General features: G+C 33.2%; 1 long non-coding RNA gene across 1 annotated transcript; it reads left to right on the forward strand.

The window, feature by feature from the left end:
- The first annotated feature begins 4,095 nt into the window (after positions 1 to 4,095).
- LOC113318052 lies at positions 4,096 to 4,603 on the forward strand. Its single transcript, XR_003344258.1, has 3 exons — positions 4,096 to 4,189; positions 4,360 to 4,458; positions 4,556 to 4,603. It is a non-coding gene; the product is annotated as an uncharacterized LOC113318052 (long non-coding RNA).
- The last annotated feature ends 2,984 nt before the right edge of the window (positions 4,604 to 7,587 follow it).

Below are 7,587 nucleotides of genomic sequence, written 5' to 3' on the forward strand. Positions count from 1 at the left end.
ACAACTCTTCAATGGAGCCGCCATTGGTTTAGGTAAAGAAGGAGAAAACGAAAGCAATGATAGAGAGAATTGATTTCTCTCTGATTTTCAGGTCTTTTATAGGAAAATGATACAGCCACCCAAACGAACTGGATAAGGGCCAACCAAGTGTGTCTCAAGACGCCCACTGGCCGGCAAGAATACTCGCCTTCTGCTTCTCTAGACTAAGATGCAATGGTTGTGGTTGGCTGGGCTTCACTCCCAATAGCAATTTCTCATGAAATGGTGTTTTTGGCCTTTTAGACGATGCTTCTTCTTCTTTTGCTCCAAATGACTCCAAAGTACCTAAACACTCAAAAGCAAATATAAGACACATAATTTACAAGAAACTCACAAAGAAAGCATAAACAATTGATATAAATCTAGGTGTTTTACAACATCTATCAGTTATCCGTTTGACGTGCAGTTAACACCGCTCTCACAACATCCATAGAAACGTCTTCGGTCTTCAATACTTGTCTTCATCTTCGTCTTCGGTCTTCAACTCTTGATGATGAAATCTTGAACTTCGTAGAATCTTGAAAATATGATTCTCTCCTCTAATTCCTTGTTGCTTGAAACTTCATTATGGATATTTCTTCTTCCATTGGCTTTATTGAAAGAATATAAAACTAAAAACGAACTAAAATGATACAAACATATGATACAATGAATTTTTTTTTGTCTTTTTTATCTTTTATTTTTTTTTTTGAGACAAGAAAAATGAAATAAATACAAAACAAAAACGAACAAAATAATAAAACTAGTAATGGACCTAATGAAATTTTCTCTTGTCTCTTTTTTTTTTTTTTTTTTTTGACAAGAGACCTAGCATAATGATGACCATGTCCCATTTTTTTTTTTTTGAGACAAGAGAAACTAAAATACAAATTAACAAATAAGATAAAAAATAAAATTAAAAAACAAGTACAAAGGCCATGGTGTACTGTAAATACTTTACCGCTTGATTCTTCAAAACTTGTATGTCTCGATATAATAAACTTCTTGAAATCTCATCTTGATAATATTCGCTCTTGTACACAAGTCTTCAACTTGTAAGAAATTATGCTCCTTGTCGTGTTGCTTTACTTGAATCTGAAATCTGCTCATTTCTGTACCGTTGCTTGTAAACCTTAACGTCTTCAACTTTCTTTCGAATTTGTGATGCTCCTCTTGTTGATGATGATGGTGTTTCTGTGAACCTGTTGGCGTAGAGAGACATAAAGTGGATGGTGCTAACTGCGAACAAGATTACAAGTGGTATGTAAGTTAGCAATTTGATGTCACCATCATGATTGATAAAATAACAGTCAAGAGATCAAAGTAGTGCTTCTATTGGTGGGAGGTTGGGTAGCTCACCATTCTACCCAGAGTTTACGTATGGTGACAGACACTCTAAAAGCACATATTTAGACACGTACAAAGAAGTGAAGGTCGGTGTCTCTCATGACGTAACATGGGTAGTCTCCACTATAGGGGATCACAACTCTAATACCGAATTCAGTCTGCACCTCATTTACCGCTGGCATGGTTAAATCCAACTTTAACTCTCATTCAAGCAAGAAACCTGATCACGTTCTCTAGCATCTCTAAGTTCAGTCACTCTTGTGAGAATTTCGATGTACCTACAGTTGGTGATTTAAAGAGATACATGCATGAGAACATATGGAAATTGAACCAAAGTTGGACCTCGATAAAAGCTATTTCTGCAGAAAGTATATTAAGGAGGGACCAACTCGGTCGTGTGAATACGCTAAATCATATGACTGAAGTTCTGGAGGATCCAAATATGGTTGAAGACACTGATCAATTTAATTTGGTCAATAAGCCAACACAAATGGAAAAACGGGAAAAATCTGTTTTTTGTATCAAGAACAGGAAATGTTGTGGGAGGTGGAACAAGTGTTGTGTTGAATGCTTTGCTGGATATTTGAGATATCTGGAGGGTACTTCTAAAGATGATCGGCCGGAGTATGTGTTTACCTATTTTCATTTTCATTTTACTTATATATATTTTTTTCTGTCACGTCAATATAAAAGGTTACTGATACTTTTGAGATTATATATAATGAATTTTACATTGAAGCTGTTTGTTAAGTATAAATTTCTATAAGAAGTATTTCTTCGTTAAGTATAAATAAGTTTTCTCCAGGAATTCTTGCACATTGACAATGTTAAAATGTACTTTTCTTGCTGATTTATCTCTTACAAGGCTGGTCAAGTGGAATCAGTTATTCTAAGTTTATAGATTGTCACTGTTCTATGTTCTTATATTCAAAGGCGGAAAACTTTGTGCAATACACAGGACGGGCATTACATTGTCTTGATCAGGAGGAAACACTTATATCTGTTTGAGAAATATGAAGTAACCTATATGTTTGATGTTATACTTTTTTTTGCATTGAACTCATAGTCTCACATCAAGCAAGTAGATATAAGTATGGTTTGAATTAGGGTGAAAAGTGACCTTGGCATCTTATTAGAGTGTTGAGTTGCAATAGAACTGCGAAAATTTCTCAATCACAGTAACCCTCCATGCTTGTTATTCTTACTGCAAAATTTACAGTCGATTATTTCCAACTCTTTTGTAATCACCTGGATGAAGCTGTGCTGTTGTAAATTAAATGGAACTTTACAAGTTTTTCTAAATTAGTGATTAAGAAGCGGCTTTTTGGATTTTTTTTGCAGGGTGCATGAGAAATTACGTAATGCTGAAAGTAGGACTGGAGCTTCATTCCGAGTCCTATTTGGGTCTGCTCTTTTTCTTGGCCTCATATCTAGAAGAAGAGTATATTATGAAGCTATAAAGTATGACAAAGAACGTAATGCAGGCTTTTTATCTTCTTTTGGATATTCAGCAGAAACTGTCGCCGCAGCAGTTGACACAGTTTCTTCTATGGAGGTCAGGCAAACGTTGCTGTGTGCGGCAATGAGCCTGTAGATCTACAATTATGCTTGATCTATCTAATTCTTCTACAGATCTTTCCTTCTTCGGTCAAACTGAATTCATGTTTCCATTACAGAATTAATTCACTCATTGCAGCTTATTTCTTTGCAGTGGTATTGGGTTATGGCTTTAAAAAGCCAGATATACAATGAAGGACTTTATCCTATTAGGATATGGAGATGGAACGGCTATGTGGTTCAGGTATTTGTGGATGCATGAGGTCTCTAACTACGTTCTCTTTGTGTCTATATATTTATTATATATTTTAGCATTTATGACGTGTGTTTTCCATCTCAACATTCACATAGAAATTTAATTGGCCACAATAGGGTTTAGGAGTTGGATATGCAGCGTAGGCTAGCCCTAATTCAGTGACATGAGAGTGCTTACTGCTTATCTACATATCCAGTTTTCAGTTAGTTCCTTATTAAGTAGCTCACATGCACCCACTTGCGTGTTTTAGAGTATTTACACCCACTTGTGAAAATACCATATGTTACATGACCAATCAAACTTTCTATTAAAGGAGTCAATGATTTGCTTGAACATATACATTTTTTTCATTTTTGGAACTGCAGTCAAGAGTCTTAGTGGTTTAACATAGCTAATCTAATGAAGCTTGGGGATAATTTTCCTTCACTGACGGCCGGTTCTGTTTTCAGTATACAGTTGTTGGTCGTGAAGGTCCTGCTATTCTTCTTGTACATGGTTTTGGTGCCTTTTTGGAGCATTTCTGTGATAATGCAAAGTGCATAGCTGATGCTGGAAACCGACTTTGGGCAATTACCCTATTGGGATTTGGAAATCAGAGAAGCCAAACATTGTATACACCGAACTCATTTGGGCTCAATTATTGAGGGATTTTGTTGTTGACGTTGTCGGTGAACCTGTACATCTTGTTGGCAACTCTATCGGTGGTATGTCCTATCATCACAGTTCCTAGTCTGAAATTAATCCTCTCTAGTTCTTGAGAATCAAACTTCTTGTTACCCGATGGATAATCGAAGTATATTTTTACACTTCTTGGGTCTGATCTTCATCCCAAGCTATTCCTATTTTTACACTTCTTGGATAGTGAAAGTATATTTTTACACTTCTTGGCATCCTTATTTTTACTTTGTTGCTATTGTTGCTGGTCTTTGGCCTGCTCTGGTTAGGTCTGTTGTGCTTATGAATACTGCTGGTTCAATCGTTCCAAGCTATTCCTCAGTTCCATTAGCAGAAGTAAGATTGCAATTTGTTGTTTATTTCTTTATTGTCTTTCAGTTTTCTATATTATTTCAGCATGTATCAGTTTCGTTGCTGTGGTAGATTATATCCTTTACTATTCCCCTAAGAAATAAGGATGCCAAGATTTCATGGCTACCCTAGTTAATACACAAAAAATGTTTCAGGAAGGACAAACATCAGGTGTCTCTTGGCTTGGCAGTCGAATCCTATCATTTTACTTGAAAATGAGTGTAGGGAGCATAGTGAAGAATTGTTATCCAAGTGTAAGTGTTTTTTTATCACTCCTAATCTTCAAAATAAATTTGATTTTGCTTCTGGGTGGTTCTTAAGACTTGTACCATATTGCCACCTTGCTTGCAGAACAAAGGGAGAGCTGATGATTGGCTTATTAATGAAATGCTAAGGGAAGTATTCTTTATCAATAACTCATAGTCCTCTAAAATTAAAAGATGTCACCTGGAACACTAGAAACTGTTTAAAACATCTAATAATATACTAAAACTGGTAAATCTAAGAGGATGGTTCAAAAGACTACACAGAAGTAAAGGTGACAGCTTAGTTTCAAAGTAGGCTTGTTATCAAAAACTCATAGTTCTTTAAGATTAAAGAATTAATAGATGTCACCTGGAATGCTAGAATTTGTTTAAAACATCTAATAATATACGAAAACTGGTAAATTTAATAGGATGGTTGAAAAGAATATACAGAAGTATAGGTCACAACTTAGTTTCGTAGTAGGCTTGTTATGAAAAACTCATAGCTCTTTAAGATTAAAGAATTAAATAGATGTCACTTGGACTGCTAGAAACTGTTTAAAACATCTAATAATATACTAAAACTGGTAAATTTAAGAGGATGGTTCAAAAGAATACACAAAAGTATAGGTGACAGCTTAGTTTCATAGTAGGCTTGTTACGAAAAACTCATACTTCATTAAGATTAAAAAATTAATAGATGTCACCTGGAACGCTAGAGTTTGTTTAAAACATCTAATAATATACTAAAACTGGTAAATTTAAGAGGATGGTTCAAAAGAATAGACAAAAGTATAGGTGACAGCTTAGTTTCATAGTAGGCTTGTTATGAAAAAGTCATAGTTCTTTAAGATTAAAGAATTAATAGATGTCACTTGGACCGCTAGAAACTGTTTAAAACATCTAATAATATACTAAAACTGGTAAATTTAAGAGGATGGTTGAAAACAATACACAGAAGTACAGGTGACTGCTTAGTTTCATAATAGGCTTGTTATCAATAACTCATAGTCCTCTAAAATTAAAAGATGTCACCTGGAACACTAGAAACTATTTAAAACATCTAATAATATACTAAAACTAGTAAATTTAAGAGGATGGTTCAAAAGACTACACAAAAGTAAAGGTGACATCTTAGTTTCATAGTAGGCTTGTTACGAAAAACTCATACTTCACTAAGATTAAAAAATTAATAGATGTCACCTGGAACGCTAGAGTTTGTTTAAAGCATCTAATAATATACTAAAACTGGTAAATTTAAGAGGATGGTTCAAAAGAATATACAGAAGTATAGGTGACAGCTTAGTTTCATAGTAGGCTTGTTACGAAAAACTCATACTTCATTAAAATTAAAAAATTAATAGATGTCACCTGGAACGCTAGAGTTTGTTTAAAACATCTAATAATATACTAAAACTGGTAAATTTAAGAGGATGGTTCAAAAGAATACACAGAAATATAGGTGACAGCCTAGTTTCATAGTAGGCTTGTTACGAAAAACTCATACTTCATTAAGATTAAAAAATTAATAGATGTCACCTGGAAAGCTAGAGTTTGTTTAAAACATCTAATAATATACTAAAACTGGTAAATTTAAGAGGATGGTTCAAAAGAATAGACAAAAGTATAGGTGACAGCTTAGTATCATAGTAGGCTTGTTATGAAAAACTCATAGTTCTTTAAGATTAAAGAATTAATAGATGTCACTTGGACCGCTAGAAACTGTTTAAAACATCTAATAATATACTAAAACTGGTAAATCTAAGATGATGGTTGAAAACAATACACAGAAGTATAGGTGACTTCTTAGTTTCATAATAGGCTTGTTATCAATAACTCATAGTCCTCTAAAATTAAAAGATGTCACCTGGAACACTAGAAACTATTTAAAACATCTAATAATATACTAAAACTGGTAAATTTAAGAGGATGGTTCAAAAGACTACACAGAAGTAAAGGTGACAGCTTAGTTTCAAAGTAGGCTTGTTATCAAAAACTCATAGTGCTTTAAGATTAAAGAATTAATAGATGTCACCTGGAATGCTAGAATTTGTTTAAAACATCTAATAATATACGAAAACTGGTAAATTTAATAGGATGGTTGAAAAGAATATACAGAAGTATAGGTGACAGCTTTGTTTCATAGTAGGCTTGTTATGAAAAACTCATAGTTCTTTAAGATTAAAGAATTAAATATATGTCACTTGGACCGCTAGAAACTGTTTAAAAGATCTAATAATAAACTAAAACTGGTAAATTTAAGAGTATGGTTGAAAATAATACACATAAGTATAGGTGAAAGCTTAGTTTCATAGTAGGCTTGTTATGAAGAACTCATAGTTCTTTAAGATTAAACAATTAAATAGATCTCACTTGGACCGATAGAAACTGTTTAAAACATCTAATAATATACTAAAACTGGTAAACTTAAGAGGATGGTTCAAAAGAATACACAGAAGTATAGGTGACAACATAGTTTCATAGTAGGCTTGTTACGAAAAACTCATACTTCATTAAGATTAAAAAATTAATAGATGTCACCTGGAACGCTAGAGTTTGTTTAAAACATATAATAATATACTAAAACTGGTAAATTTAAGAAGATGGTTCAAAAGAATAGACAAAAGTATAGGTGACAGCTTAGTTTCGTAGTAGGCTTGTTATGAAAAACTCATAGTTCTTTAAGATTAAAGAATTAATAGATGTCACTTAGACCGCTAGAAACTGTTTAAAACATCTAATAATATACTAAAACCGGTAAATTTAAGAGGATGGTTGAAAACAATACACAGAAGTATAGGTGACTGCTTAGTTTCATAATAGGCTTGTTATCAATAACTCATAGTCCTCTAAAATTAATAGATATCACTTGGATCGCAAGAAACTGTTTAAAACATCTAATAATATACTAAAACTGGTAAATTTAAGAGGATGGTTCAAAAGAATACACAAAAGTATAGGTGAAAACTTAGTTTGATAGTAGGCTTGTTATGAAAAACACATAGTTCTTTAAGATTAAAGAATTAATAGATGTCACTTGAACCGCTAGAAACTGTTTAAAACATCTAATAATATACTAAAACTTGTAAATTTAAGAGTATGGTTCAAAACAATACACATAAGTACTGGTGACAGCTT

This window comes from Papaver somniferum, chromosome 10, assembly GCF_003573695.1.
Source record: "Papaver somniferum cultivar HN1 chromosome 10, ASM357369v1, whole genome shotgun sequence".
Taxonomy (NCBI): Eukaryota; Viridiplantae; Streptophyta; class Magnoliopsida; order Ranunculales; family Papaveraceae; genus Papaver; species Papaver somniferum.